This window comes from Empidonax traillii, unplaced genomic scaffold (genome assembly GCF_003031625.1).
Source record: "Empidonax traillii isolate 1590-97213 ecotype Southwest subspecies unplaced genomic scaffold, ASM303162v1 scaffold418:size511083, whole genome shotgun sequence".
In the NCBI taxonomy this organism is placed as follows: Eukaryota; Metazoa; Chordata; class Aves; order Passeriformes; family Tyrannidae; genus Empidonax; species Empidonax traillii.
In genome coordinates, this window is record NW_020955611.1 from 128,146 (window position 1) to 134,859 (window position 6,714).

The 6,714-nt window shown below is 44.3% G+C and overlaps 1 protein-coding gene across 1 annotated transcript in view; it reads right to left on the reverse strand.

Moving 5' to 3' along the window:
• Nucleotides 1-6,481, reverse strand: part of ATP6V1A (ATPase H+ transporting V1 subunit A) — a 28,685-nt gene extending 22,204 nt beyond the window's left edge. Inside the window, exon 1 of the mRNA XM_027894127.1 lies at nucleotides 6,379-6,481. The gene's annotated coding sequence lies outside the window, so the exon portion shown is untranslated. The remainder of the gene's footprint in view (nucleotides 1-6,378) is intronic.
• Nucleotides 6,482-6,714: the final 233 nt, after the last annotated feature.

The window sequence follows — 6,714 nt, forward strand, 5'->3', positions numbered from 1 at the left end:
ACCAAGCTTAACCGAGGCGAAAAACCACCTCCCTGAATTTGCTGGCAGGATTCTCCCAAATGCAGCCCAGGATAGTGCTGGCTGCCTTTGCCATGAGGACACACTGACACCTGATGCTCAACTTGGGAACCTCTAGTCTTTTTCAACAAGGCCACTTTGCAGTCAGTCAGTCAGTCAGTCAATCCCCAGCCTGTAGCAGGGTTTGTGGTTATTCTGGCCCAGGTGTGGGACTTGGCATTTTCCTTTGTCAAACTTCATGGGATTCCCATCAGCCTATTTTTCCAGTCTGTCAGGGTCCCTCCGTACAGCAGCACAGCCCTCTGCTACATCAAACATCTCCCAATTGTGTCATCTGCACTCTTATGGAACCAGGCAGGAGCCACCTCCTGCGCTCAACACTACAGTGTGGCTCAGTCTTCTCGTGACACAGACACCGTGAAGCTAATTGCACCAACCTTCCTGCCATAAGCTCTGAGCTAGAAGTATTATTTCTTAAACTCAACAATATGGACATTCATCCATTTAATTATTCCAGTTGCCACAAGGCACTGAGGCCCCCTCTGCACTGGGTAGATCACGAACCTGCTTAAGTGATGCTCAGCTATATATTGTGGACCCATCTGCAACCCTACAAGACAATTCGTCTTTCATGCAATTTGTTTCTTGGGTACTATAAAGCCCCTTTCCTCTCACATGAGGCTTGCTCTACTCAGCACATAAATCCAGGTGTACTGAAGAACAAAGACAGGGAAGAGAATCACAGTGCCACTGTCATCGCAGCACACAATGGCTACAAAGTGAGACCCTGCGACAGGGAATTCATGAAGTCCATCACAAGCCCCTACTGCCTCCCTCCTCAAAACAGGTGGGAACTTACCTGTGGGTATGCCAACACATACCAGCCTGACACTTCAAACAAACATCATGCCTTGCACACAAGCTAAACACATAAAAAATATATGTACATTCGATAGATATAGACAACAAAAGCATATATTCCTAAAACAAAGTTGAGGTGTGAAGTCTGTTCATGCAAGTCATACCACCATCACAACCTGTTACTCAAGTACCCCAGCTTTTATTCAGAAGCCCAGTTAGCTGGGCCCAGAAGATTCAGTTAGCCCAAAACATGACCAGAACAAACTTGTGTTTAAACATGACCAAGAAGCTTGGAGCATGAATAAAACTAGATAGAAAGGTTGGCAAGGCATTCACTGCATAACTGCTCTGACCCACTAAAGATCTGATCAGCTCAGTAGGCAACTGGCCTTTGGACATCAAACACAGCTGTCATGTTATATCTAGAATTGCTAAAGATCCTAATAAAATCAAATACTCTTGTTACTAAAGAAAACCACATTGTTCATGTGAAAAAAAAAAAAATCTTCATCAGGTGACTGGTTATAAACTACTGTTTTCCATAATAGGGTTTTCTACACCAGTTCTTCCCTCTCAACCCAAAAGGCTTCTCCAGAGGAGGAAACAGATGACCATCCCCTTAGTTCTTACTTGCTACACTGCTTCACAATTTTACTACGGTGAAAAATCTGACATGTCTTTCAGCCTGCTATAGTTTCTGCCCTGTCTTTGGCTTGATAGACTTCTACACAAAAGAAAGATCTAATGCAACTGAAATCCAAATCATAGTACAGAATACTAATACAACATTCATTCCTGTGGTTCTGCAGTGACCTTCTTTTCTTATCCTGATCCTGTCATCTAGCTGCTAGGGTTGAAAAGTTCTGCAGCCATCTGCTCAGTGTAACGCTCAGTCATTTCCTCCACATGAGCAATTTTCATTAACCTAACATTACTGCCAAACTAAAATCCACCCTGGCTTTTATTAAGTAAAAGTCACTCTCCTTTCAGGTGTATTGGGCTCTGTAACTTGAAATACTTTTTATAGTTCTAACCTTTAAGACGAGAAACATCCAAATGAGAAGAGCACAAAGCTGTAAGCAACTACAGCAACAAACCTTAGGAAAGTTCAGTACAACTGAAGATCTTACCTCAACAGACATAACGTGTGCAAATTCACAAAACAACTGTTGCTAGATTTTTAAGTCAGGCTCAGTTTTACACACAGAAACATACTAATAGTATGTTATATAATAATATAGGGATCATTAAAACACATGGGGGCTCCCCTTTGAGTGTCACCACTGCCCATTTCCCTTTCCCCAAGTGTAACAGATAAAATACTGAGCACAAGTTTAGAATAAGTATTTCATCATTACACTTAACTTTCAGATCATCCTTAAAGTTAGGATATTCTGGAACCTTCAGTTTATTATACAAGGTATTTGGCAGCTATTTTGAAGAGCTGAACCAGGAGTAAGTTTGCATTAAAGTCTTTGAGAAAGATCCAATGCTCCTAGCAGAGAGAAGTACTCTTTTATAGCACCTTTGGTATAATGAAACACCTGGTTGGAATCACAACATATATACTGGCACTGGATTCTAGTAAAAGGATATTTCACTGAGGTTGACTTTTCCTGTAATGGAAAACTTCATCTTTATATTTTAAAGCAAGTGAAGTCACATTTGGAGATTTTATGTTCAATTATACAATGAAGTATTTACAGCTTCTTTAGAACGGCCAGCACCCCTCCAACATATTAAATTTTAACACTGTTAAACCACATATAGTGGTGATGCAAATTTATCTCATGATAAAAAACCCTCAAAATTTCAAGGATTTACAGGAAATTCACATAATAGAATTGCCTTGTTAGACATCCTTACCAATGTTATCTGCATTTAGCCAGAAACACCATTCCAATTTTTTTTCTGGACAGCTGCTTTTTAAGTTATTACTTCCATAGTGGGAAATGGAATAATGATACAGTGTAACAATGACAAACGTTTGCCTCACTAACTGAACTTCTTGGAAGATGCAGTTTCACTGCTCAGTTTTTAAAAAGCTGTTAATTCAGCCTGTTATATGAAACTTGCACACCCGAAAGCTTTTGTCCAGCTATAGCAAGTTATTCCAATACAGGTACAGTTTTCTCTCTGTAAAGTCAATGGCTTTTCCCATAACCTTTCCATACCTCCTCAACCGTGACATCCCAACCACAACAGGACTGCTCTTCACGTTTAAGGCACAGATCATAGACCAGCATCACAGCTGACATCCAGACCACCTCTCTTTTCCAAACCACTCCAGTAAGCAAGCATAACTATGGCAAAACAGAACTGTCCAGAGGCACCATGCACGTATGAGACCACTGTCACACAAATGATTTCTGACGAGAGTAAGCAGTGACACTGAAATTTACTGTTACACAAACTCAGAGGAGTAGTCAAGCTGATGAAGCAAGAAAATAAATTCACCTAAAACTGATCATTTTCTGCCATCTGGTTAAGTGATAGTCTACTGGGCCAAGACTTTCAGGATTTAGCCATATACATCTTACAGATTTTCAGAGTAATTTCAGTAAAGCCAGCCCTTGAAGGCAAAGTCTGTTAGAGCAGCCACATAATATATGGAAGTCTAGAAAGCTGGCAGCAAATGCTCATCCTTTCTAAGGCACAGAGGTGCTGAACTTCAGAGTCTGGCAAAAATAGGAGAAATAAATGCATAGATGAGATAAAGTAACCAAACAAAATGCATCTTTGAAACTGCAGAACTTACTGCCATGACAGATGACCAAACCCAAGAATTCAGTATAAGCTTAGCTGTCCACTCTCAAAGAGGAAAAGGCAGCGGACACATCAAAGAGGAACAAAAAACCTTTTCATAACATAAAAGAAGGTACAACAGTGACAACCAGAAGATCCAGTCTAAGCCAGTTTTGCATGTTGGACCTTTAGGTGACTACTGTAATCCATAAGGGGAAAAAAGGTTTAAAAGTTCAGATTCATTCTACTTCCTCTGCTGAAGTAGGTCCCCATTTCTCTCTGCCCAGCTGGAAGATTAAAGAAGTCACATGTTTTAAGATGTTGAGTCAGAGTGAATGAGCATGATATTCCAGTTGACTAAATGGTCTGTTTTCCTTGGTACAATTCCAGCCTAAAAAAAAAGTCATATGGATACCATTGTTCAACAACATCTCAATATTTCCAAGCCTAAAATCCCCCACTTTTTAACCAGTGAGACAAGTATGGAGGAAAGAAACTATTTCAGGCAATGTAGTGTTGGGTTATTGCATGGCTTGTGTTTCGTAGGGTTTTTTAAAAAAGATTGAGAAAGAAAAAGGGGAACTACTACTTGGCCAGTAACAGCATTCAACATTTTATGGTCAACACCACCCCTTTACTCTTCATCTTAAAGAGTAACCAGGAACATGGCCTTAACTCACAAACATGCAATTTAAAATCATGAGGGGAAAACCATCGATTGGAATTTTCAGGGCTCAGTAACTCTAAGATATCATGGTATCCAAACACAAGAGTTAAAGTGCAGTGCCTCTAAATGTCTCTTCAGGGAAATCATTTTGTAACCTGCTGGTCTGTAGCAGCTTTGGATGACAACAGGCAGTTCACACACCCATGTGAGTCTGGAAGATAAATCCACAAAGTCATACTGGGAAAAAAATTTTAGATAACACAAGCACAGTGAGGCCCACAGACTTTAAGTCAGGATTAATCGGTATAAAATTGCTAATATATACTTAGACAAAAATAAAGGCTAAATTTAATCTAATGCTCTAGAAGTTAAGCAAACAGTACTAACCGTTCATGGCTCCACCCTAATATTAGCACTATCTGCAGAAAATAATTCTTGATTTGAAAACAAAAAGGGTGCATTCACAGGAAACAGATCTCGTTACTATTGCAACACAAGACTTCAACCCCCATCTGCACAGTCAGCTGATGCCAGCAGTCATTTTCCACTGTTGCCTTAATCTCTCCTTCCCTGTACTCTCAAGTTGATGCCCGTGGTGATTTAGTATTCCTGAATGTCACACTTTGTCACCTGATTACAAAATTAAAACTAATTTGTTTCCTACATAAAACAATAAAACTTTTCAAGAAGACTTCACATAAGAAACTAATAGGCAGAGAAAAAATAAGCCATGTTATTTTTGGTAATTTAAAGACCCGTAGACTCTGACCTCACTTCACACACTCTTGAGCAGAAAATAATAAAATGTTGATACAATTAAATATTTATGTTTGCTGGCCGTTTAAAGGCCTTTAAAAATACTGCACAGAAAAGCCAAACGCTAGCTACTGCAGATCTGCACTGTCGAAGTCAGCACAAATACAGCAACTTACAATATAATGAGGATCTGCCTCAGCTACTCAAACTTCCACTCCCAAACGCCAGCTTGTATTTGGCACCTTCTCGCTAAAGTGCTACCAAGGGGTGGGTGAGTAAATTACCTCTAGCAGTCTGTCAGCAGGCTTTCCTCCTTGTCCAGCCCCTCTCCACTTCAAGTGGTATTAGCATTTGAAATACGGTGCTAGATCAAATAGCCAGTGTACTTTGCTGAAGTATTGCATTACAATGAATAAAACTATCACCAAATTGCTTTCATGCCCAGCAGGAGTGCAAGTTCTCTGAGGGAAGCCAGTAAAGCCTTAGAAAGAGAGGTTTTACTTTATTTCTTCCTAAGAAAATACATCTCTTTGGGCAACTGCATTGAGTGGATGGATCTCGACACATTACATACTGCAATGTCACTGCCAACTGTAACATGCACAATACCATCCAGTCATGTATCATTTCTTTCTTGCCTCTAAGTGAATGTTAAGTGTGCCGTTTGGAACACCTCACCTAAATAAAATTTTTTTTCACTGTCTACAGGAATAGGAACCGCATTTGATGTGTCATCAGTATATTCAATCACAAAACAACAAGTGGGTTCCTCGGCTAGGGATGGGTTGCAGTCAGAAGCCCGCAGCAGCATTCCTGCTCCATAACCTTGGTGCTCCGTCTCTGCGGGGCTGCGGTCAAGGCACAGACGGACTCAGTTCCACCCACTCAAGATGGTGGGATGACCCGGCACTGAAACCCGGCCACTGTCGCCCCTTCCCTTTTTTATAAGGCATTCCGGAATAACCCTGGGGTAGCTCACTGGGCGTCTGCGAGATCGCTCAGCAGGCTTCTCACTCAGGAGCTGCTTCGCTTGCAGATCCCATCTCCCTAAGCAGCAGCACCGGGAAGCGCACGGCCGCCTTCCCGCTGGGACACGGCGCTCCGTAAAGGTCGGCTGCCCGGGGGGCCCGGCGACACCCGCTCCGCAGGGCCGGGGCCGCGCTGCCTCAGGGAGCGGCTCCGCGGGGACCCCGCGCCGCTCCCGGGCAGGGACCGAGACGGGCGGCGGGAGCCGAGCCCCCGCTTCACTGGAGCGGAGGACACGCTGCGGACACGGCCCGGGAGAGGCGAGGGGAGCGGTGGAGGGCGGGGGAAGGGCCCGAGCGCCTCACCTGGGCCGGCCCGGCGCGCCCGATCTGCCCGATCCGCCCGATCGAGTTTCCCCGGCAGCGACGGCGGCAGCGGCGGCGCTCGATCAGCTGACGCCGGGCCCCGCGCGCATGCGCCGCGCCGGACCGCGCCGCGCACCGGAAGTGCCGGGCGCGAGCCTTGCCCAACTCCGGGCGGGGTTTCACCCGCCCGGCCCGGGCCGCTTCCGGGCGAAGGCGAGCCGGGCGCAGTAGGGCTCGGTGATTGGCTGTCCTGTACCACGTGGCAGCCTCGTTGCCCCGCCCCCAAGTCACGCGGAGGACTCCCCGTCCTCCCCCCCGGGGGCGGGGCGAAGCGCG